Source organism: Oncorhynchus mykiss, chromosome 5 (assembly GCF_013265735.2).
Source record: "Oncorhynchus mykiss isolate Arlee chromosome 5, USDA_OmykA_1.1, whole genome shotgun sequence".
Classification (NCBI taxonomy): Eukaryota; Metazoa; Chordata; class Actinopteri; order Salmoniformes; family Salmonidae; genus Oncorhynchus; species Oncorhynchus mykiss.
In genome coordinates, this window is record NC_048569.1 from 20,109,972 (window position 1) to 20,136,674 (window position 26,703).

General features: G+C 42.7%; 1 protein-coding gene across 4 annotated transcripts in view; it reads left to right on the forward strand.

Annotated features, from left to right (window-relative positions):
• Nucleotides 1-26,703, forward strand: part of LOC110523391 (fibrinogen C domain-containing protein 1) — a 330,227-nt gene that overhangs the window by 58,579 nt on the left and 244,945 nt on the right. The window lies entirely within an intron of this gene.

The following is a 26,703-nucleotide window of genomic DNA, read 5'->3' on the forward strand; positions in this document are numbered from 1 at the left end:
TGCTACACTCTTAGAAGAAGAGGTGCTACCTAGAACCTAAAAGGGTTCTTCGGCTGTCCCCATAGGAGAACCCTTTGAATAAACTTTTTGGTTCCAGGGAGAACTCTTTCCACATGGGGTTCTAAATTGAAACCAAAAAGGTTCTACCTGAAACCAAAAAGTTTTACCTGGAACCAAAAAGGGTTATCCTACGGGAATAGCCGAAGAACCCTTTGGAACCCATTTTTCTAAGAGAGTATCATGTATCCCAGTGGTTTTCAAAATGTTTGACCCACGACCCCAAGAAGCAGTGGTACAAAATATGCAAACCCCCGCACAAGATAGGCTACAGATATAAACTGTGTCTTACACCTGCGTTTGGAGCTGAAAGTCATTCATGTTATCAGCCAATATCAATTAGGGCCATGTCATGTCACTTCTCTGGAGTCCAGCGCAAGCAAAATCATACGGCCAACGTGTAGCAGTGGTTGCAGGATTGATTTGAAAGCGTGTTCTGTCTCCACCACGCCATCACTTTGAAGGGCAGCCTGCTTGCAGAGTGCTTGTTGCCAGCCGGGTAGTCCTGTTCTTCCTAACAAATATTGTTATAAATCCCCAGAAAATGTTACATCCTATAATATTGAAGGCAGTGTGATGTCACAGCTGCTTATCTTTAGACATATAGCCAGTAGCCACCCAAACTAGGCCTATCTGATATATAAATAATCTATCGTCTAGTCTATCGTTCTGGCACAGATGATTCAGTAGTAGATTGCTAAACTGTATTTTAAATGTGTAATATAAATGTAGGCCTCCTATGTTTTTTGCCAGGCAAAACTGGAGGAAATGAAACGATTTCTTTCTGGTCACTAATCTGGATGTGCTCACCCACCTTTGCTTCCAATGCTGCTGACTGGTCATTGGTCAGTCAACAATCAAGATGCTAAACTTTTTTGATTCAGAAGCATACAGTGCATTCGCAAAGAATTCAGACCCCTTGACTTTTTCCATATTTTGTTACGTTACAGCCTTATTCAAAAATATATTAAATATGTTTTTCCCTCGTCAATCTACACACAATACCCCATAATGACAAAGCAAAATCTGGTTTTTAGACATTTTTGAAAATGTATTATAAATACAAAAATGGAAAATGTAACATTTACAAACAGTACCAGTCAAAAGTTTGGAGAGTTTTTCTTTATATGTACTTTTTTCTACATTGTAGACTAATAGTGAAGACATCAAAACCATGAAAAAATAACATATATGGAATCATGTAGTAAACAAAAAAGTGTGCCTTGTTAAAGGTATATTTGTGGAATTTCTTTCCTTCTTAATGCATTTGAGCCAATCAATTGTGTTGTGACAAGGTAGAGGTGGTATGCAGAAGATGGTAAAAGACCAAATCCATATTATGTCAAGAACAGCTCAAATAAGCAAAGCGAAACGACAGTCCATCATTACTTTAAGACATGTAGGTCAGTCAATCTGACTGTCGCAAAAACCATCAAGCGCTATGATGGAACTGGCTCTCATGAGGATCTCCACAGGAAAGGAAGACCCAGAGTTTCCTCTGTTGCAGAGGATGAGTTCATTAGAGTTAACTGCACCTCAGATTGCAGCCAAGATTAATGATTCACAGAGTTCAAGTAACAGACACATCTCAACATCAACTCTTCAGAGGAGACTGCGTGAATCAGGCCCTCATGGTAGAATTCCTGCAAAGAAACCACTACTTAAGGACTTGCTTTTTCCATATTGGGCCAAGAAACACGAGCAATGGAAATTAGACCGGTGGAAATTTGAGTCCAAATTTTAGATTTTTGGTTCCAACCGCCGTGTCTTTGTGAGACGCAGAGTAGGTGAATGGATGATCTCCGCATCTGTAGTTCGCACCGTGAAGCATGGAGGAGTAGTTGTGATGGTGTGGGTGTGCTTTGCTGGTGACACTGTATGTGATTTATTTAGAATTCAAAGCACACTTAACCAGCATGGCTACCACCTCATTCTGCAGTGATACGCCATCCCATGCGGTTTGCGCTTCATGGGACTATAAATCGTTTTTCAAAAGGACAATGACCCAACACACCTCCAGGCGGTGTAAGGGCTATTTGACCAAGAAGGAGAGTGATGGAGTGCTGCATCAGATGACCTGGCCTCCACAATCACCCGACCGCAACCCAATTGAGATGGTTTGGGATGAGTTGGAACGCAGCAAACAAGTGCTCAGCATATGTTGGAACTTCTTCAAGACTATTGGGAAAGCATTCTGGGTGAAGCTGTTTGAGAGAATGCCAAGCATGTGCAAAGCTGTCATCAAGGCAAAGGATGGCTACTTTGAACAATCTCAAATATAAAATATATTTTGATTTGTTTAACACTTTTTTGGTTACTGCATGATATGTGTTATTATTTCATAGATTTGATGTCTTCACTTTTATTCTACAATGTAGAAAATAGTAGAAAATGAAGAAAGGTCGGATGGGGAGTGTCGCTACACAGCTATTTTAAGGTCTCTCCAGAGATGTTCGATCAAGTTCATGTCCGGTGTCGTGTCTTTGGCTATGCCGGATTAAGTGATATGACATGCTATTCTATAAAATCATTTCTCTGTAATTAATATTACCTGATTAAGCTAATCATGTAAATGCAAATAACTAGAAAGTCGGCGGACCACGAAACAATGTTTATAGAGCTGTTATCTTCCGAATAAACTCTTAAAGACCTAGTAATATTTTACATCAATAGCAGTCAATATTAATCGTCACCTTATTTCAGTCTCATCTGAACATTGTAGAATTCTTGGTTATCTTCACGAACCCTGGCTAACAAGTTGAATCAGCAATACAAAATTGGGTTTAATTATATATTTACTAAATACCTAACTAATGACACAGAATTACATATAGAATGAAGCATACTTTGAATACACAGAATGAAGCATACATTGATTACAAATTATGTCATAAAGGAAAACATCAATAGTGGGCGGAACAGATATGACAGCTGGTTACACAAGGAAAGGGGGTTGGGTTTGAGTGAAAGAGCGGGAAGTCTTGAGGAACAAAGGGAGAAGCTATGTCTCTATCGGGCCGTAGGCAGCTACTCTATCGTAAATACAGAATATTATGCATTCTAAATTACCGCCCATTTGGAAAAGGAAAATGCAATAAATATTTACTCTGAGCTGCGCTTCAATAGGTTGGTGGTAGATGGAAGGCCGTGTCCTTTGTCCTTTGATGCATGTCTCTGGTGGTGAACGGGATACGTTGTAGTGTTGTCGTTGTGTGGTAGACGGGATGCATCGTCTGTCCTTTCCTAGCCCACGTTTACGGCTGCTGTTGCTAACTCTACGGCTAGAATGTCTCACTTCTTTAGTGAATAAGAGTTCAAAGTTCAAACCATTCACAGCCAAAGCTCACACTGAGGTTGGCTTAGCTCTGTAGTTGACATGTTAGTCCATTTTAACGTATGGACCGTCGTCCTATCGTCCTCGGAACAGGAGGTTACATTTTCGTCAAGGGCTTATATATTGGAGGGAGAGAAGGGTGTGTTTCATAGTTTGTAACCCATGTCTCTTCACAGGGGCGGCCCACTGAGCTCTAACCTTATGAAAACCAAATGATCTCATTTGGAAGATATTAAATTCCATTTAATCTTTTCACAAATAGTTTCATATTCAAACATTTAAATTGCACAACAATTCCATGTGAATCTGATAACTTGAATGTGTAGACTTTCCCAGGTACAGTTTATGTCGTCCTGTCATCAGTCATAATGTCTCAGATGACAACCGAACTGACATCATATTCATTAAGTACCAACGCATATTTTCAACTGGTTCTATTACCGAAATATGGTTCCTTTCCCCCCCTTGTTTGATGTTTCCAGACTCTATGTTTAACAAAGGCTATTCAATAGTCATTCAGTAGAGTCAGAGAGAGAGGGAAGGGAGAAAGGTATTTATGGGGGGGGGGGTCATTAACCTTACCCACAGGCCAATGTCATGACACCGGGCTCTTGCTGGGCCACTCAAGGACATTCAGAGACTTGTCCCGAAGCCATTCTTGCGTTGTCTTGGCTGTCTGCTTAGGGTCGTTGTTCTGTTGGAAGGTGAATTTTCGCCCCACTCTGAGGTCCTAAGTGTTCTGAAGCAGGTTTTCATCAAGGATCTGTCTTTACTTTGCTCTGTTCATCTTTCCTTCGATCCTGACTATTCTCCCAGTCTCTGCCGAAAAAAAACATCCCCACAGCATGATGCTGCCACCACATTTCTTGATGGTGCAAAGTTTCCTCCAGACGTGACGCTTGGCATTCAGCCCAAACAGTTCAATCTTGGTTTCATCAGACCAGAGAGTCCTTTAGTTGCGTTTTGGCAAACCCCAAGCGGACTGTCATGTGCCTTTTACTGAGGATTGGCTTCCATCTGGCCACTCAACCATAAAGGCCTGATTGGCGGAGTGCTGCAGAGATGGTTGTCCTTCTGGAAGGTTCTCCCATCTCTACAGAGGAACTCTAGAGCTCTGTCAGAGTGGCCATCGGATTCTTGGTCACTTCCCTGATCAAGGCCCTTCTCCACCAATTGCTCAGTTTGGCCGGGCGGCCAGCTCTAGGAACAGTCTTGGTGGTTTCTCTGTCCATTTAAGAATGATGGAGCCCACTGTGTTCTTGGGTACCTTCAATGCTGCAGAAATGTTTTGACACCCTTCCCCAGATCTGTGCCTCGACACAATCCTGTCTCGGAGCTCTACGGAAAATACCTTCAACCTCATTGCTTGGTCTTTGCTCTGACATGCACTGTCAACTGTGGGACCTTATATAGACAGGTGTGTGCCTTTCCAAATAATTTCCAATCAATTGGACTCCAATCAAGTTGTTGCAACATTTCAAGGATAATCTTTGGAAACAGGATGCACCTGAGCTCAATTTCGAGTCTTAGCAAAGGGTCTGAATCCTTATGTAAATAGAGTATTTCTGTTTTCATTAATTTCTCAAAACCTCTTTTCTCTTTGTCATTATGAGGTATTGTGTGTAGATTGATGAGGAAAACATTTCATTTGATCAATTTTAGAATAAGGCTGTAATGTAACAAAATGTGGAAAGAGTCAAGGGGTCTGAATACTTTCCGAATGCACTGTAGATAATAATTTAACAACAACTTGCAAGCAGTGGGTATGCGGTGGGTTCAGAACAACTATAACAAAACATTTATTAAAATGTTATTCAAAACATTGGGGAAATAATACCACCACCAAAAATGGCATTTTGGAGAGTGGAAGGGCAAAGGGGCATGTGCTCTGCACAGGTAGAGCCCTATCTGAGGACTTGACTGCTGGAGATAGAAGAATGCTGTTTCTGTCTGGCCCCGGGAACCTTGTTACCAATTTTAATTAAAAAGGGAATTTAATTGGCAGGGCTTCAGTAGACATAGGCTACAGAATATACTGTGGTCCCCATTTGCTTGATTAAATACCAAAAACATAAAGGGCAAACTAAATCTGCAGAGGACAAAATGTTCTTTAGCTCCTCAAAAATATTTTTTTGTCAAAAATAATGCCCCTGCTGTTTGAGCCTGTCAAAAATCATATCAGTTCCTAGCCATGCAGGACTCATACTGTCCCCTATTGGCCCGTGGGTCCAAAGGCCTGATTGGCTGACCAGTGGCCCATGGCACTGCCTGTTCTTGTTGTCCCCTCGTAGCGGAGATAGAGGGGTTGGAGAACAAGATAGGAACAGGGAGAGAGAATAATAAGAGAGTAGAGAAAGAGAGAAAGAAAGAGGGGAGGGAGAGAAACCGTAGACAGTGTATAGAGAGAGAAAGGGAAAAAGCGAGAGCGAGAGAAAGAGTGAGATCAAGAATGTGGCGGGGAGTGTGCATCGGGGGCTAAGTGACGGGGATGGCGTTGTAGCAGAGCAGAGCCACGGCCCTGCATGATTGATTTCCTCTCGGAGATGAGGCTACCGCTGGTGCTGGCTAGCCGCTCTGTGGTTTATGCGTATACAGACGCTGTTCCTCCCTGACACTTCAGTCTGACTGTCTGGTCTAATGGCTGCCTGTGGCAAGGGACAAGACATATGGTGACACAGAGCCGCTTGTGCCACGGTTAGTAATGGCCATGACTGCATGCATCACAGGGAGGCCTAGTAGAATGGTTACACCTCGCAACACAGAAAATAACTGTCCCAAAATGCCCCTGAGGAAAGAGGAAGGATCACATTGGACAGAGATATGGACCATCGCAGAGTTGGGATGCGTTTGTCACTTTGTGTCGATACAGTTCAACCTCAAACAATCACTGACTTCTGATCTCATATCATCTCTGTATAGAGAACAATACTCCCTCTGTTACACATACTCTCTCGCTCTTACACACACACGTGTAGTCTCGCAACCCATTGTGAAGCTGCTTTAGAAGGTTGTTGGAACTAATTGTATTGTGATCCTAATTGATATGTCAATCTGGGTTTACTGATAAGCTGAAGATCTCTCTCTCTCTCTCTCTCTCCCGGTCTCTACATCCCTCTCTCTTTCCCTCCATCTCTCTCCATCTCCCCCTCTTTACTATCAAATCAAGGCACTGATGACTCATCCAATCATTCACTCAAAATATGCACCCTCTCTCTCTCTCTCTCACACACACAAACACTGTACAAAAGCACATACAAAACCCCATTTTCCGGTGCGCCCTCTCTCCTCAGTGTAAAATGGGTCATCTCCTTGGTGTGTGTAGAGGCCCTGTGCCGGTGTAACGTGATTGCAGCGGTGCCCGGTGTGTGTGTGCGTGTGTGTGTGTTGTGGTTATTGAGGCCAGTGGAAGGCCTGTAGGGTTTCTCTACTCTCATGCTGTTAACGCACCTGGCTATAGCTGACATAATGGAAAGATCACAGGAGTCTAAGCCACTTATCTGCGGCTTTTTGCAGGGGCAGAGGTGTGTGTCAAATCAAATGAAATCTAATTGTATTTGTCACATGCGCCGAATACGGCAGGTGTAGACCTTACCGTGAAATGCTTACTTACAAGCCCTTAACCAACAATGCAGTTCAAGAAATAGAGTTAAGAAAATATTTACTAAATAAACTAAAGTAAAAAAGAATCATGAAATCAAATCAAAAGTAACACAAGAAAAAAACGAGGCTATATACAATGTAAATGTAAATAGTCAATGTAGATAGTCCGGGTGTGGCTTGGGGGTAGAAGCTGGCTTGGGGGTAGAAGCTGTTAAGGAGCCTTTCGGTCCTAGAATTGACACTCCGGTACCGCTTGCTGTGCGGTAGCAGAGAGAACAGTCTATGACTTGGGTGACTTGGTCTTCCTCTAATACCGCCTAGTATATATGTCCTGGATGTCAGGAAGCTTGGCCCCAGTGATGTATTGGGTCGTACCCATTACCCTCTGTAGTGCCTTGCGGTCAGAGGGTAGGGGGTACGGCCCAGTACATAGCTGGGGCCAAGCTTCCTGACATCCAGGACCTACAGTTGAAGTCAGAATTTACATACAATTAAAACAAGTTTTTCAACCCTTCCACAAATTTCTTGTTAACAAACTATTGTTTTGGCAAGTCAGTTAGGACATCGACTTTGTGCATGACACAAGTAATTTTTCCAACAATTGTTTACGGACAGATTGTTTCACTTATAGGTCACTGTATCACAATTCCAGTGGGTCAGAAGTTTACATACACTAAGTTGACTGTGCCTTTAAACAGCTTGAAAAATTCCAGAAAATTATGTAATGTCTTTAGAAGCTTCTGACAGGCTACTTAACATGATTTGAGTCAATTGTGGGTGTACCGGTGGATGTATTTCAAGGCCTACCTTCAAACTCAGTGCCTCTTTGCTTGATCAATCAAACGAAATCAGCGAAGCCCTCAGAAAAACAATTGTAGACCTCCACAAGTCTGGTTCATCCTTGGGAGCAATTTCCAAATGCCTGAAAGTACCACGTTCATCTGTACAAACAATAGTATGCAAATATATACACCATGGGACCCCTCAGCCGTCATACTGCTCAGGAAGGAGACGCATTCTGTCTGCTGGAGATGAACATACTTTGGTGCGAAAAGTGCAAATTATCCAAGAACAACAGCAAAGGACCTTGTGAAGATGCTGGAGGAAACGGGTACAAAAGTATCTATATCCACAGTAAAACGAGTCTCACATAGATATAACCTGAATAAAATAGGTCTTCCAAATGGACAATGACCCCAAGCATACTTCCAAAGTTGTGGCAAAATTGCTTAACTTCTCTGGGGTAGGCAGGACGCTTGCGTCCCACATGTCCAATACCCAGGGAAAATTCATAGCGCCAAATTCAAATACATTTCTATAAAAATCTAACTTTCATTAAATTACACATGCAAGATAGCAAATTAAAGCTACACTCATTGTGAATCCAGCCAACATGTCAGATTTCAAAAAGAATTTTCGGCGAAAGCATACGATGCTATTATCTGATGTAGCACAACAGTAAACAATGAGAGAGTAGCATATTGTATGCGAGTTGGAGTGGGTCTAAAGTTTCCGGCATGGTGCTGATGATCAGCCTTTCAAAGCACTTCATCACTACCGACGTGAGTGCCACTGGGCTGTTATCGTTTAGTCATGTTACCTTAGCTTTCCTGGTTACAGGGACTGTGGTGGTCTGTTTGAAGTATGTAGGTATTACAGACCCAGTCAGGTAGAGGTTGAACATGTCAGTGAAGACCTGACATGCTGACCTGTTTAACTTCTTACGGATCATTGGGATCATTGTCCCACCTGGCCAACAACCGGAAATTGCAGTGTGCCAAATTCAAATAACAAAAATCGTAATATTAAATATTCATGAAAAAACAAGAGTTATACATCAGTTAAAAGCTTAACTTCTTGTTAATCCAGCCGCTTTGTCAGATTTCAAAAAGGCTTTATGGCAAAGCACACCATGCGATTATCTGAGGACAGCGCCCCGCACACAAAAGCATTATATACATTTCCAACCAAGCAGAGGTCAGAAATAGCGATAAAATAAATCACTTACCTTTGAAGATCATCTGGTTGCAATCACAAGGGTCCCAGCTACATAGCAAAATGGTCATTTTGTTCAATATATCCCCCAAAAAGTATGTTTCATTGGTGTGCTTGACTCAGTAATCCATCGGTTTCCCTCGTTGAAAATGCATACAAATGAATCCCTTAAGTTACCAATAAACTTCTTCCAAACATATCAAACAATGTTCCTAATTAATCCTAAGGTACCCTAATATGTAAATAAACGATACAATTTAAGACGGAGAATACCGGAGACCATTACCGGAGATAAATAACGAAGTGCACGCCCTCGAAACGCGCAACAACACTACAGCCAAAATGGGAACCACTTTGAAAATCTACAAATTTTAGCTCATTTTTCATAAAACAAGCCTGAAACTCTTTCTAAAGACTGTTGACATCTAGTGGAAGCCATAGGAACTGAAATATGGGAGGTATTCCTTTTATATTCCCATTCCCAGCCATTGTAATAAATGGTGAGTGGAAAAAAGAAATTCTGGATGGATTGTCCTCGGGTTTTTGCCTGCCATATTTGTATTTATTTCACCTTTATTTAACCAGGTAGGCAAGTTGAGAACACGTTCTCATTTACAATTGCAACCTGGCCAAGATAAAGGGAAGCAGTTCGACACATACAACAACACAGAGTTACACATGGAGTAAAATAAACATACAGTAAATAATACAGTAGAAACAAGTCTATATACGATGTGAGCAAATGAGGTGAGATAAGGGAGGTAAAGAAAAAAAAGGCCATGGTGGCAAAGTAAATACAATATAGCAAGTAAAACACTGGAATGGTAGATTTGCAGTGGAAGAATGTGCAAAGTAGAAGTAGAAATAATGGGGTGCAAAGGAGCAAAATAAATATATAAATAAAATAAAATAAATACAGTAGGGAAAGAGGTAGTTGTTTGGGCTAAATTTTAGGTGGGCTATGTACAGGTGCAGTAATCTGTGAGCTGCTCTGACAGCTGGTGCTTAAAGCTAGTGAGGGAGATAAATGTTTCCAGTTTCAGATATTTTTGTAGTTCGTTCCAGTCATTTGCAGCAGAGAACTGGAAGGAGAGGCGGCCAAAGAAAGAATTGGTTTTGATAGTGACCAGAGAGATATACCTGCTGGAGCTCGTGCTACAGGTGGGTGATGCTATGGTGACCAGCGAGCTGAGATAAGGGGGGATTTTACCCAGCAGGGTCTTGTAGATGACATGGAGCCAGTGGGTTTGGCGATGAGTATGAAGCGAGGGACAGCCAACGAGAGCGTAGAGGTCGCAATGGTGGGTAGTATATGGGGCTTTGGTGATAAAACAGATGGCACTGTGATAGACTGCATCCAATTTGTTGAGTAGGGTATTGGAAGCTATTTTATAAATGACATCGCCGAAGTCGAGGATTGGTAGGATGGTCAGTTTTACAAGGGTATGTTTGGCAGCATGAGTGAAGGATGCTTTGTTGTGAAATAGGAAGCCAATTCTAGATTTAACTTTGGATTGGAGATGTTTGATGTGGGTCTGGAAGGAGAATTTACAGTCTAACCAGACACCTAGGTATTTGTAGTTGTCGACGTATTCTAAGTCAGAGCCGTCCAGAGTAGTGATTTTGGACAGGCGGGCAGGTTCAGGCAGCGATCGGTTGAAGAGCATGCATTTAGTTTTGCTTGTATACAGAATGGTGTCGTCTGCATAGAGGTGGATCAGAGAATCACCAGCAGCAAGAGCGACATCATTGATGTATTCAGAGAAGAGAGTCGGTCCAAGAATTGAACCCTGTGGCACCCCCATAGAGACTGCCAGAGGTCTGGACAACAGACCCTCCGGTTTGACACACTGAACTCTATCAGAGAAGTAGTTGGTGAACCAGGCGAGGCAATCATTTGAAAAACCAAGGCTGTCGAGTCTCCCGATGAGGATGTGGTGATTGTCAGAGTCGAAAGCCTTGGCCAGATCAATGAATACGGCTGCACAGTCATGTTTCTTATCGATGGCGGTTAAGATATAGTTTAGGACCTTGAGCGTGGCTGAGGTGCACCCATGACCAGCTCTGAAACCAGATTGCATAGCAGAGAGGGTATGGTGAGATTCGAAATGGTCGGTAATCTGTTTGTTTACTTGGCTTTCGAAGACCTTAGGAAAGGCAGGGAAGGATAGAGTGGGATGACCGCATCTGCTTTCTAATCTTTGGGAATCTCAGACGACACGGAAGAGAGGTTGAACAGGCTAGTAATAGGGGTGGCAACAATTTTGGCAGATCATTTTAGAAAGAAAGGGTCCAGATTGTCTAGCCCGGCTTATTTTTAGGGGTCCAGATTTTGCAGCTCTTTCAGAACATCAGCTGACTGGATTTGGGAGAAGGAGAAATGGGGAAGGCTTGGGTGAGTTGCTGTGGGGGGTGCAGTGCTTTTGACCGGGGTCGGGGTAGCCAGGTGGAAAGCATGGCCAGCCGTAGAAAAATGCTTGTTGAAATTCTCAATTATAGTGGATTGATCAGTGGTGACAGTGTTTCCTATCTTCAGTGCAGTGGGCAGCTGTGAGGAGGTGTTCTTATTCTTCATGGACTTTACAGTGTCCCAGAACTTTTTTGAGTTAATGTTGCAGGAAGCAAATTTCTGCTTGAAAAAGCTAGTCTTGGCTTTACTAACTGCCTGTGTATAATGGTTTCTAGCTTCCCTGAAAAGCTGCATATCACGGGGGCTGTTCGATGCTAATGCAGAATGCCATAGGATGTTTTTGTGTTGGTTAAGGGCAGTCAGGTCTGGAGAGAACCAAGGGCTATATCTGTTCCTGGTTCTACATTTCTTGAATCGGTCATGCTTATTTAAGATGGTTAAGAAGGCATTTAAAAAAAATAACCAGGTATCCTCTACTGACGGGATGAGATCATTATCCTTCCAGGATACCCCGGCCAGGTCGATTAGAAAGGCCTGCTCACTGAAGTGTTTCAGGGTGCGTTTGACAGTGATGAGTGGAGGTCGTTTGACCGCTGACCCATTACGGATGCAGGCAATGAGGCAGTGATCGCTGAGATCTTGGTTGAAGACAGCAGAGGTGTAAATATGAGTTCTGTTATACTCACAGACATTATTTTCACAGTTTTGGAAACTTCAGAGTGTTTTTTATCCAATACTACCAATTATATGCGTATCCTAGCTTCTGGGTCTGGATAACAGGCAGTTTACTTTGGGCACCTCATTCATCCAAACTTCCGAAAACTGCCTCCTAGCCGTGAAGAAGTTAAAGGTCTTGCTCACATCGGCTATGGAGAGAGTGATCACACAGTTGTCCGGAACAGCTGCTGCTCTCATGCATGATTTAACCCTTTCACACACGTACCATCACACGGGTGTGATCGTTCTACAGTGGTCCCTGAAGCGTACGATCACACCCCGTGTGAATAGAACACTCATTTAGAATGCTCCTTTAGAACGGCCAGTTTAGTATGACGCAACAATCAGCGTTTGAGCTGGCCACACTTTTTTCAGAAACTATTTACACAAACACAGTCCTTACAAAGTTATGTCCAGAATGTGACAGTTTATTTTTGGATGCAATGTTCAGATATTCACAGAAGTACAGTATATATAGCATAACACAATCATCCTACCCGGAAAAATGTAGGCTACAGTTGTCCTAGCGCTAACTGAGGAAAGATTGACCACACACAAGCTGTCATATTTTCTAGCTCTAGGCTGACATAAACTACATTATGAATTAGCTAATAGCAATTACTATGTATAATTAATCACATCACGGGTGAGCTCACCATTGATCGAAATAACTAGGTAAAACACTTTATAGAAATCGAAAGTAATCCCACGATTAGTTTCAGCGCGCAGCCATGCATTTTTTTCCTCACAGAAACCAAAGATAAGAGAAGACGAGATGTGTTTGGTCTGTTTATAGTATGCATGTTGAAGGGGTGTGTCATCTACTATCGTTCACATCCCACCATTATTTTCCGGAAGTCCTCAAAAAATGTGTGAACTCTTACCTCATTTTGCTATAGCATCTTTGGTCCGACAGACGATCAAGTGAAACCCAGAATGCATTGTATGTCAACAAACATGGCTCCACACACATAGCTGGAATTAGCTTAGCTCATAATCAGTACAACCTTCAAAACATTATTTTACACACATACTATGTGCCCTTTACAATCTATGCAAAAATCGGAATGCATGATTTATCACCAGTAATTGAAAAACGTGAATAAAATAGTAAATATATGAACACCACACAAAACATTTTCTGATAGTGATTTATTGATACAAATGGCGCGTGCAGGCAGTCAATCACGTAACCTCTCACTCCCACTCTGAGCCATTCAGTGTTGTTATGTACGTAGCTAATTAGCTAAGCTGTATCATTAGCAATGTCTTTCAAAAGGAGACAACTCAGAAATGCATAAATGGAGATTTAAAAAAAATTCTGACAATGAGTCTGAAAGTCAGGAATCAGGTTCTGACAGTGACAGAGGACCCCTTGTCCACTGACAAAGTCCCAGTTCCCTTCGAAGATGCTGGTGGTGATGGAGGCAGACCGATAGTACAGGAGTTCTGTGGTAGCTGGAAGGCTGCCAGCCATTTCACCCCTCCTGGCCCTGCTGTTTGTGTTGATGAGTCCCAGTCTGGAGTGCAATACCCCTTGCCATTTCCATCTGAGTGCTTCAAGATGTTTCTGACAGAGGAGCTGGTGGGAGACATAGTAGAGACCAATCGCTATGCCTTGGAGCTACAGGATAAGAGAGAGCCAGGAGTGTGTGTGTGTGGGGGGCAGACACAATTAGTGAAATGTATACATTCCTGGTGACAGTAAAGACGAACTCCATAAGAGAATACTGGAGCAGAGATCCTATGTTTGCAACTTCCTTCTTTGTCACCCTCTTTTCCCAAGACTGCTTTCTAGTTCTGCTGCTATGACTGCATTTCATCAACAACGCTACTGCCATCCTAAATGACCCGTTATACAAAATAAAAAATGTTAACAGCTGGCAGTAAAGTTCCATGACAAACGAGACGTCCATGTCCTCTCCTCTGTCCATACAGCAACCATGTCGGCCACAGGGAAGTTGGACCACCTGACGGGAGAGAGAAACAAACCAGACAGAGAAACATCAAACCAGACTGCGTGCTTGACTATAACCTCAACATGGGGGCAGTGGATAAGGCTGACATGATAAACAGCTTTGTGGAATGCACTCAGAAAACGACCAAGTGGTATAAGATATTTTTTTATTTTTCCAGGGTAGCATCAAAATACAAAATCTTCTTCTGATGCATTTAGCATTGTTTTACAGAGCTAATAGAAGAATGTAACTAGCTACATAAGCACGATTGAATACCTAGCGTGTCCGCGGTTATAAGGAATATACTGTACACAAATATATTATGTTCCATACACACAGTGAGCTCCAGTAGACACAGTATAACACGACACACAGAAACTATTATAATGTAATAAGGCACTTACTTTGATAGAAATGCAGTCTGGATTTGAAGATGGGTGTCTGTAGTGACGCCTCTAGCACTGAGACACTGTGCCACTTGGGAGTCATAAAGCCAGGGTAGCTTCAAAATACAACACATGCTAATACTTCCCTGACGCAATTAGCATTGTTTTCCAGAGCTAATAGAATAATGTAGCTAGCTACCTAATCATTGAGTATAACACCATAAATGTTATGAAATGAGTAACGTTACATCGCGTGTCCACAGTTATAAGGAATATACCCCAAATATTATGCTACAGTAGAAACGACATGCAGAAACTATTATAACGCAATAAGGCACTTTGATAGAAACGCACACATTTCCAAAGTTATTATTGGTAACGAAAACAACTTTGATTGCGATGCAGGCGACAGGTGGAAAATATGAACACGTGTGTGCAGGATGGCAGATGAGCAAATGTCTGCAAACTTGAACTGCACAAACAATTGAGAAGTGTTTGGGGAATTTTGTCCGGGTCAGAAATGTCTAAAAAATTATTTGGTCCGCAAAAGTAAAAATGACTACTTGTATGTGAATGAATGAGGCGGAACACACCTCATTTCAAACTGTTATTAGAAATAAAAAACTTATTAGAAAATATTTTAAAATTTGACAAATAAAAACAGGCTGCGTGCTTTGGTTTGAGGGCAGCGCCGATTTAAATGTACTGTTACCGAACAATCACATTCTGGAATGGAGAGAACGTTCTGACATCACGTGCATAAAAAAACTCACGCTGGGGTGACCGTTAGAGATATTTGGAACTCACGCATGAAAGGGTTAAAAACAATCACTATGATGAAACTGGCTCTCACGAGAACTGGCACAGGAATGGAAGTCCCAAACGTAGGAACAGGAATGGAAGTCCCAAACGTAGGAACAGGAATGGAAGTCCCAAACGTAGGAACAGGAATGGAAGTCCCAAACGTAGGAACAGGAATGGAAGTCCCAGATAAGTTCATTAGAGTTACCAGCCTCAGAAATTCAAGTAACAGACACATCTCAACATCAACCTTTCAGAGGAGACTGTGTGAATCATGCCTTCATGGTCGAATTGCTGCAAGGAAACCACTACACCGATAAGAAGAAGAGAGTTGCTTGGACCAAGAAACACGAGTGCTCAGCATATGCAGTAACTCCTTCAAGACTGTTGGAAAAGCATTCCAGGTAAAGCTGGTTGGGAAAATGCCAAGAGTGTGCAAATCTGTCATCAAGACAAAGAGTGTCTACTTTGAAGAATCTCAAATGTAAAATATATTTTGATTTGTTTAACACTTTTTTGGTTGCTACATGATTCCATATGTGTTATTTAATTGTTTTGATGTCTACAATGTAGAACACAGTAAAAACAAAGAAAAACCCTTGAATGAGTAAGTGTTCTAAAACTTTTGATCGGTAGTGTAGTTATAGCAAGCCAAGGTAGGAGAGTCACACACACACACACACACCACTCACACTTAATTCTGGTATTGGAGTTGTTGTTTCTGTGGGTCGGGCTGATGGCTCACCAGCATCCTCCTCTTGAATCCTCCTCACAATGGCTGCCGAAGCTGGGGCTCTTGGGATATGTTGCATCATCTGGATTTGAGGTCTTACCAGTGCCTTGCCCAGGAATTTGAGAAAGAGCTGTCTCCTCTGGAGCTTCCCTCTGTTCCAATCTGGGTTCAACACCATCCAGATTACAAACGCGTTGAATGCCGAGATGTTGAAGAATATCACAAGTGTCCAGTGTAGGGATCTTCTTTTGCAGCTGTAGCCAGTCACCAGCTTGTCTAAATTTGTCCACCCCTCCTTTGTGGCTTTGTAATACATGATGATTTCTGCCACATATTTTCCCATCCTTATGCAGCGTATTCATGAGTACCACATTTTTGCCTTTCTTTAGCACGTAGGACACTAGGGACATGTCGGCCATAAACACAAACATAGAGGTATTGATAGGCCTGTTCCTGTGCATTCAAGTGTTGAGGTGGGAGATCTGGCTTGTTTTTGTACTATTCTACCATTGTCAGCTTCATCTTGAAGAACTCCTGTCCCAGCTTTTGCAAAGTTAAAAAGTTACTGCATATGATGTTGCCACTGAGTCCCTGTGTCACGTCCAGGACAACCTGCATCCCTTGGTTCTTCTCAGGTGCTCCCTCATCTGGCTTCCCCATATTTTATTTAACCTTTATTTAACTAGGCAAGTCAGTTAAGAACAAATTCTTATTTACATTGAGGGCCCACACCGGCCAGACCCGGACGATGCTGGGCCAATTGTGTGCCGCCCTATGAGACTCCCAATCACGGCCGGTTGTGATACAGCCTGGATTAGAACCAGGGTGTCTGTAGTGATGCCTCAAGCACTGAGATGCAGTGCCTTAGACCGCTTGCAAGTTCCACGCATACGATGAAGCAGCATCAGAGGCAACCCAGATCTTGATTCCATATTTTGCGGGTTTAGATGGTATGTACTGCCTGAAGGGGCCTTGGCCTCTAAATAACATAAGCTGCTCATCAACAGTAACGTTGGGCCCAGGGTTGTAAAACAGGGGAATGCGGTCCACCTACTTGTTCCACACTGACCTGATTGCAGCTAGCTTGTCTCTCTGATGCCAAGCTGGTCTGGTGTCTCTGTTATTGAAGCGGATAATCCTGGAAATAATGTGGATGTTTTCCAGAAACATTGTTGCACGGAAAAGTTTTGTGGATTCCCCATTGGATCTGAAAATACCAGCAAGGATAAGAAGCCCAAAGTACGCATGTAAATTAGTTTGGTCCTTCCCTTTCTAAAAACATACCTTCCCTCCAAATGAGTGCAGTCCTGAATTATTTTCTGTATCGTGTCTACGATGAACAGTTCAAAATAATACTTTATGTCCTGCACATGAGTAACCGTCATTCGCATCGGCCCTGGTTGCAAGATCCATGCTGGGTGGCTCATTCCTTGGGCAAGAAGACCATTCAATTTTAAAAAAACGTTGACATCCATATTTCTCCTCCTGCAGGCTGCTGATGAGTTGGCTGCTGATTGGCTGGTCCAGGGGCTGGCTGAGGGTCAATCTCATCTTCTTCTTCCAACTCACTGTCAGACTCCGAATTGACAGAGACATGTTCGGAAAGTTCTTCATCTTCCAAAGTGGAAGACACTCCTTCCACAGTAACTTCTCTCTCCTCAAACATTTTTTCTAAGGCCCTCTGAGCAGAGATTATTTTTGCCGGTAAGGAGACACACATTAAAATATATTTATTTGTTGTGTCCCACCCCCAATTTGCACCTGGCTGGGGGAAAATACTGAATGTTTTTACAATATATCGAAATATTGTATTGTAATAACATTGTGCAGGTTCCCGCAAGACATTGTGTAGTTTCACACACTACAAAGGGTAAGGAGTGTGAGAAAAGCAGGAAACAGGCAGACAGGCAGACATGTATTTGGTGCTATGTTGAAACAGCAGGCCCAGGGAAGAGGAAGACAGAGTGAAGGCATACAACAAACCTTTGTTTCATTTTTACTTGTTTTCAACTACACACACACACACTTTTCTACACTTTTATTACCCTTGAGTCCAGTGGACACAAACACCATTAATGTGTAGGGGGTGCACAGTGTGCACTCAATTAAAATGTGTTCTTTTACATGTTATTCACAGAAAATGAGCCAAGATCAATGAGTCTCAGGTTGAAAAAATAATTAATTGTATCATTTTTCTTTAAGTTAACATTGAAAATGTGTCCCACAGACCCGAACACCACACAAGGCATAAAAGCGGCAGATCTAGCCTTTAGGTCGGTGCGGATGTTACCTGTATTCCCTGGCTTCTGGTTGGAAAATGTATCTAAGGTCACTGTGGGGACGACGTCGTCGATGCACTTATTGATGAAGCCGGTGACTGAGGTGGTATACTCCTCAATGCCATTGGATGAATCCCGGAACATATTCCAGTCTGTGCTAGCAAAACAGTCCTGTAGCGTAGCATCCACGTCATCTGACCACTTCCGTACCGTAAGGTCCTGGGTGTCGTGAGGGTGAAATCAGGCGCAGGAAAGCAGAGTTCAATAAAGTGCTTCTTTAATGCACACACGGAGAACTACGGTCCCCCCACTTACGGGTGCTCAAACCAAATGCCCCAGACACAGGGAAACGAAAAACAGTCTAGCACTAAATACACGAACATGTACATCTAATGCAAACACCAGGGTTACAATAATCAATCCCGCACAAAGAACCAGGCGGGCCGGCTGACTAATAAAGCCTCACTAATTAGAACCAACTCAAAACAGGTGTACTCAATAAACATAAGGAGGGGGAGAAAATAATCAGTGGCAGCCGAGCGACCGCCGAGCGCCACCCGAACGGGAAGGGGAGCCACCTTTGGTCGAAGTTGTGACACGTACTGAGCGAGTCACTGGTACTTCCTGCTTTATATTTTGCTTGTAAGCAGGAATCAGGAGGATAGAATTATGGTCAGATTTGCCAAATTGAGGGTGAGGGAGAGCTTTGTATCCATCTCTGTGTGTGGAGTAAAGGTGGTCTAGAGTTTTTTTCCTCTGGTTGCACATGTGACATGCTGGTAGAAATGAGGTAAAATGGATTTAAGTTTTCCTGCATTAAAGTCCCCGGCCACTAGGAGCACAGCTTCTGGATGAGCATTTTCTTGTTTGCTTTTGGCCTTATACAGCATCGTGTTGTGGTGGTAAATAGATGGCTACGAATAATATAGATGAGAACTGTCTTGGTAGATAGTGGTCTACAGCTTATCATGAGGTATTCTACCTCAGGTGAGCAATACAATTAGACATCGTGCTCCAGCAGTTATTGACAAATAGACACCCCCCTCGTCTAGCTCCTGCCGATGCATGGAGAAGCCAGTCAGCTTTATATTATCTGTGTCGTTGCTCAGCCATGTCTTGGTGAAACGTAAGATATTACAGTTTTAATGTTCCATTGGTAGGATAGTCTTAATCGTAGATCGTCCAGTTTATTTTCCAATGAATTCACATTGGACCATCATACAGAGGGAAGTGGTGGTTTACCTACTCGTCAGCAAAAAAAATTATTATTAGTATATTATAATTTTTTTTTTTACCCCTTTTTCTCTTAAATTTCGTGGTATCCAATTGATAGTTACAGTCTTGTCCCATCGCTGCAACTCACGTATGGACTCGGGGAGGCGAAGGTCGAGACACGTTCGTCCCCCGAAACACAACCCCACCAAGCTGCACTGCTTCTTGACACAATGCCTGTTTAACCCAGAAGCCAGCTGCACCAATGTGTCGGAGGAAACACTGTACACCTGTCGACCATGTCAGCATGTGTGTGCCCCGGCCCCCGCCACAGAACTCGCTAGAGTGCAATGGGACAAGGACATCTCCGCCCGCCAAAACCTGTATTGTGCTTGCGTGTGTCTGTACCTAACACCCGGCCATATAGCTGCTGGCTTAGTAGCACAGGATGAGCTAGGTAATGTGTACAGCATTGAAGAACAGAGCAGCAAGTAAAGTCGTAAAGAGGTTGAAGTTAACAACAGAAACAGTTAGAGAGATTTCTTAATCTATTCTCTCCTGAAACCTCATTTATCATTCCAATGGGCTCTGGCTCTTTTCTCTAATCCAATCAGCGGGCAGCATGCTGGGGATATTGGCTTATATCAGAGGTACACAGGTCTGGTCAGCTGCTCCATGGTGGGGGTCAATCTACAGCCAATGAGCAACATTGAAATTCTAGGGACAATAAGGAGGCCTGCGTCTTGTGACCGTAGCGTACGTGTAGGTAACCTACAAAGCCCATGTAATGCTTTGTAGGTTAGCAGTAAAACCTTGAAATCAGCCCAAGCCTTAACCAGGAAGCCAGTGTAGAGAGGCTAGCACTGGAGTTATATGATCACATGTTTTGGTTATTGTCAAGATTCTAGCAGCCGTGTTTAGCACTAACTCAAATCAAATCAAATCAAATTACATTTGTCACGTGCGCCGAATACAACAGGTGTAAACCTTACAGTGAAATGATTACTTACAGGCTCTAACCAATTGTGTATAAAAAAGGTATGTGTGTGTGTAGGTAAGTATAGAAATAAAACAACAGCAGAAATACCTTTCTACGATACATAGGTATCGTTAAAGGGCACACAATGCAAATAGTCCAGGTAATCATTGGTTACCTTTTCAGGAGTCTTATGGCTCGGGGGTAAAAACTGTTGAGAAGCCTTTTTGTCCTAGACTTGGCACTCCGGTACCACTTGCCGTGCGGTAGTAGAGAGAACAGTCTATGACTGGGGTAGCTGGGGTCTTTGACAATTTTTAGGGCCTTCCTCTGACACCGCCTGGTGTAGAGGTCCTGGATGGCAGGCAGCTTTGCCCCAGTGATGTACTGGGCCCTACGCACTACACTCTGAAGTGACTTGCGGTCGGAGGCCGAGCAATTGCCGTACCAGGAAATGATGCAACCGGTCAGCATGCTCTCGGTGTTGCAGCTGTAGAACCTTTTGAGGATCTCAGGACCCATGCCAAATATTTTTAGTTTCCTGAGGGGGAATAGGCTTTGTAGTGCCCTCTTCACAACAGTCTTGGTGTATTTGGACCAATCTAGTTTGTTGTTGATGTGGACACCAAGGAATTTGAAGCTCTCAACCTGCTCCACTACAGCCCCGTCGATGAGAATGGGGACGTGCTCTGTGCTCCTTTTCCTGTAGACCACAATCATCTCCTTAGTCTTGGTCACATTGAGGGATAGGTTGTTATTCTGGCACCACCCAGCCAGGTCTCTGACCTCCTCCCTATCTTGTCATTATCGGTGATCAGGCCTACTGTTGTGTCGTCAGCAAACTTAATGATGGTGTTGGAGTCGTGCCTGGCCATGCAGTCGTGGGTGAACAGGGAGTACAGGAAGGGACTGAGCACGCACCCCTGGGGAGGTCCAGTGTTGAGGATCAGCGTGGCAGATGTGTTGCTACCCTACCCTCACCACCTGGGGGCGGCCTGTCAGGATGTACAGGATCCAGTTGCAGAGGGAGGTGTTTAGTCCCAGGATCCTTAGCTTGGTGATGAGCTTTGAGGGTACTATGGTGTTGAACGCTGAGCTGTAGTCAATGGACAGCATTCTCACATAGGTGTTCCTTTTGTCCAGGTGGAAAGGGCAGTGTGGAGAGATATAGAGATTGCATCATCTGTTTGGGCGGTATGCAAATTGGAGTGGGGTCTAGGGTTTCTGGGATAATGGTGTTGATGAGAGCCATTACCAGCCTTTCAAAGCACTTCATGGCTACGGACGTGAGGGCTACGGGTCTGTAGTCATTTAGGCAGGTTGCCTTTGTGTTCTTGGGTACAGGGACTATGGTGGTCTGCTTGAAGCATGTTGGTATTACAGACTCAATGAAGGACATGTTGAAAATGTCAGTGAAGACACCTGCCAGGTGGTCAGCACATGCCCGGAGCACACGTCCTGGTAATCCGTCTGGCCCCGCAGCCTTGTGTATGTTGACCTAACCTCTTGAAACTATGGGGCACTATTTTCATTTTTGGAAAATGAACAAATGTTTTTGTTTTAAGGGGTGAAACTGCATCTAGGGTATTATGCAAGGTTAAATCCCTCAGTTAGGTGGTTAATCAATTTTTGTACTCTGACTTCCTTGGATAGGTGGAGGGAGTGGAAGGGCATCTAGGAATCTTTGCATGTCTGAGAATTTATAGCACAGCTTTTGATGATCCTTGGTTGGGGCCTGAGCAGATTATTTGTTGCGATTACAAACATAAGGTGCTCCAAAAGCAACTTTGTTGTTTAAAAGTATATTGGATAGTTCTTGGTAGCTACCTAGCTTCTTATGTTGGATCCCGCGACGCAGTTGGCATAAGATGCTGGGACTGCTTGTATCTTTCCAGTGATCCTGCTAAATTGTTCCTGACGAGCTATTTGGCATTGCAACTAGCCGGATATACAGCCATATCCTTGTAATACTTAGAGAATATCTTATGTCAAGTGTTATTGAAGTATTGTGGTTGCAGGTTCACTTGGAACACCTAAAGCATTTTCTTTTGAGTGTTTCTATAGGCTACCAAGTGCCAATAGTCAGTATCTAAATATTGTGTGTGAAATGCCTGATTGTGTATGTGATGTGACAGAGATGTCTACTTTCTTGGGGACCTGAATATTGACTGGTTTTCATCAAGCTGTTTGCTCAAGAGCAAGCTTCTGACTGTAACCAGTGTCTGTAATCTGGTTCAGGTTATTAATAAACCTACCAGGGTGTTTACAAACACTACAGGAACAAGATCATCCACATTTATTGATCACATTTTTACTAATGCGGTAGAACTTTGTTCTAAAGCTGTATCCGTACCCATTGGATGCAGTGATCACGATATCGTGGCTAAATCCAGGAAAGCCAAAGTTCCAACAGCTGGGCCTAAAATAGTGTATAAGAGATCATACAAAATATTTTGTTGTGACTGTTATGTGGATGGTGTTAAAAATATTTGTTGGTCTGATGTGATTAATGAGTAGCATCCAGACGCTGCACTTGATGAATTTATGCAATTGCTTCTTCCAATTATTGATAAACATGCACCTGTTAAGAAACGGAATGTTAGTACAGTTAACGATCCATCGATTGATGAGGATTTTGAAAACTGTATGGTTGAAAGAGAGGGGAAAAGGAGTGGCTAATAAGTCTGGCTGTACATCTGACTGGCTGACTTACTGCAAATTGAGACATTTTGTGACTAAACTCAACAGAAAGAAGAAGAAAATGTATTATGAAGCAAAGATCAATGATATAAAGAATGATGGAAAAAAACTTTCCAAAGACAAATTCAACTCAATTCAAATCAGATGGCTTATTCATCACAAAACCATTTGATGTTGCCAATTATTTTAATGATTATTTCATTGGCAAAGTGGGAAAAATTAGGCAGGAAATGCGCACGGCAAAAGGTGAGCGATTCTATTCATGCATAAAACAACGAATAATGAAAGAAAAGCAGTGCAAGTTTGAATTTTGTAAAGTTAGTGTGGGAGAGGTGGAAAAATGATTGTTAACGATCAATAATGACAAACTCCCTGGCATTGACATCTTAGATGGAAAGCTACTGAGGATGGTGGCTGACTCTATAGCCACTCATATCTGTCATATTTTTTTATCTGAGCCTAGAGGAAAGTCTTTGTCCTCAGGCCTAGAGCGAAGCCAAAGTAATTCCGCTACCCAAGAGTGGTAAATCGGCCTTTACTGGTTCTAACAGCAGACCTATAAGCTTGCTGCCAGCTCTTAGCAAACTGATGGAAAAAATTGTGTTTGTCACGGATCCCTTCGGAACTTTCATTACGCACACCTGGCCCCTATTCCCAGTGATTAGTCATTTTAATAAGTGTGTCCTTGGTTTACCATTGTCCTGGCGATTATTGTTACTATGTCTGTTGGTCGTGTGAGTACCTGTGCTGTGTGTTTTGGCTTTCGTGCCATTGTGGATTGCGCAGATGATTATGGGTCTCGTCCCATGTGATAATCATTGTGCGCTTGTGTTATTTATTCGAGGTACTCCTCGCGCTTTTGTTTGGGTTTCAACCCTGTGTTTTGTATAGTGTTTATTTGGTCTTCGTCCCTGTGCCTGTTCACGGCGCACCATCATTTGGGTGTAATAAATAACCCTATTATGCATTCCTGCGCCTGTCTCCCGACCCTTTATGCCAGCGTGATACTATTTCTCTATAAACAAATTAACAACAGACTTTCAGCATGCTTATAGAGAAGGGCAATCAACATGTACTGCACTGCCACAAATGACTGATGATTGGTTGAAAGAAATTGATAACGAGAAGATTGTTGGAGCTGTACTGTTCGATTTCATTGCAGCCTTTGATATTACTGACCATAACCTGTTGTTGAAAATACTTAAGTGCTGAGGCTTTTCAACCTCTTCCGTATTGTGGTTTCAGAGCTACTGTATCTATATAATAGAACTCAAAGGGTTTTCTTTAATGGAGGTGTCTCTAATGTCAAACATGTAAAGTGTGGTGTACCACAGGGCAGCTCTTTCGGCCCTCTACTCTTTTCTATTTTTACCAATGACCTGCCACTGGCATTAAACAAAGCATGTGTGTCCATGTATGCTGATGATTCAACCATATACGCATCAGCTAATGAAGTCACTGCCAAGAGTTGTAGTCTGTTTTGGAATGGGTGGCCAGTAATAAACTGGTCCCGAATATCTATAAAACTAAGCGCATTGTATTTGGTACAAATCATTCCTTAAGTGCTAGACCTCAGCTGAATCTGGTAATGAATAGTGTGGCTGGTGAACAAGTTGAGGAGACTAAATTACTTGGCATTACCTTAGATTGTAAACTGTCATGGTCAAAACATATAGTTTATGTGGTTGCAAAGATGGGGAGAGGTCTAGCCGTAATAAAGAGATGCTCTGCTTTTTTGACATCACACTCCAAAAAGCAAGTTCTGCAGGCTCTAGTTTTGTCTAATCTTGATTATTGTCCAGTCGTGTGGTCCAGTGCAGCAAGCAAAGACCTAGTTGTTGCAGCTAGCCCAGACCAGAGCGGCACGTTTTGCTCTTAATTGTAATCGGAGGGCTGATATAAATACTATGCATGCCAGTCTCCTAAGAGTTGAGGAGAGACTGCATCACTTCTTATTTTTATAAGAAACATTAATATGTTGAAAATCCCAAATTGTTTGCAAAGTAAATTTACACACACACTTATCCCACCAGACATGCCACCAGGAGTCCTTTCATAGTCCCCAAATCCAGAACAAATGCAAGAAAACATACAGTATTATATAGAGCCCTTATTGCATGGAACTTCCTTCTATCTCATATTGCTCAATTAAACAACAAACTTGGTTTCAAAAATTATTTCACCTAGATAGTTTGTGTGAATGCATTGATATGTAGGCTACATGTGCCTTTTAAAAATTGTATGTAGTTCTGTCCTTAAGCAGTTCTTGTCTAATGATGTTCTGTATTATGTCATTCTGTATTATGTTTCATGTTTTGTGTGGACCCCAGGAAGAGTAGCTGCTGCTTTTGCAACAGCTAATGGGGATCCTAATAAAATACCAAATAGTCCTGGATTATGAGGAAAAACATTAAGATCCACAATATTTATTCCATGGGACAAATCTAGGTCCAGAGAATGACTGTGGCAGTGAGTAGGTCCGGAGACATATTGGAACAAATCCCACTGAGTCAATGATGCTCCGAAGTACTTTTGGAGTGGGTCTGTGGACTTCTCCATGTGAATTTAACCAAAATTGTGAATATTATCTGCCATGACTACAAGGTCCGATACGAATTCAGGGAAGTCAGTGAGGAATGGTGTATACGGCCCAGGAGGCCTGTAAACAATAGCTTAAAGTGATTGAGTAGTCTGCATAGATTTCATGACCAGAAGCTTAAAAGACAAAAATGAAGTTATTTTTGGGGGGGGTAAATTAAAATTTGCTATCGTAAATGTTAGCAACACCTCCGCCTTTGCGGGATACACAGGGGATATGGTCACTAGTGTAACCAGGAGGAGAGGCCTCATTTATCACAGTAAATTAATCAGGCTTAAGCCATGTTCAAGTCAGGTCAATCACATCAAGATTATGATCAGTGATTAGTTAATTGACTATAACTGCCTTGGAAGTTAGGGATCTAACAATAAGCAGCCCTATTTTGAGATGTGATATATCAAAGCAAACACCAACATGTTTATTTTTGCCCAACCTAGATTGTGGCACAGACTCGGTCTCAAAGGGGATAGCTGAGCTGACTACACTGACTGTGCTAGTGGCAGACTCCACTAAGCTGGCAAGCTGGCTAACAGCCTGCTGCCTGGCCTGCACCCTATCTCATTGTGAAGCTAGAGGAGTTAGAGCCCTGTCTATGTTCATAAAGAAGATGAGAGCACCCCTCCAGCTAGGATGGAGTTCGTCACTCCACAGCAGGCCAGGTTTGATCCTGTTTGTGGGTGAGTCCCAGAAAGAGGGCCAATTATCTACAAATTCTATCTTTTGGGAGGGGCAGAAAACAGTTTTCAACCAGTGATTGAGTTGTGAGACTGCTGTAGAGCTCATCACTCCCCCTAACTGTGAGGGGGCCAGAGACAATTACTCGATGCCGACACATCTTTCTAGCTGATTTACAAGCTGAACCTATGTTGCGCTTGGTGACCTCTGACTGTTTCATCCTAACATTGTTGGTGCCGACGTGGATAACAATATCCCTATACTCTCTACA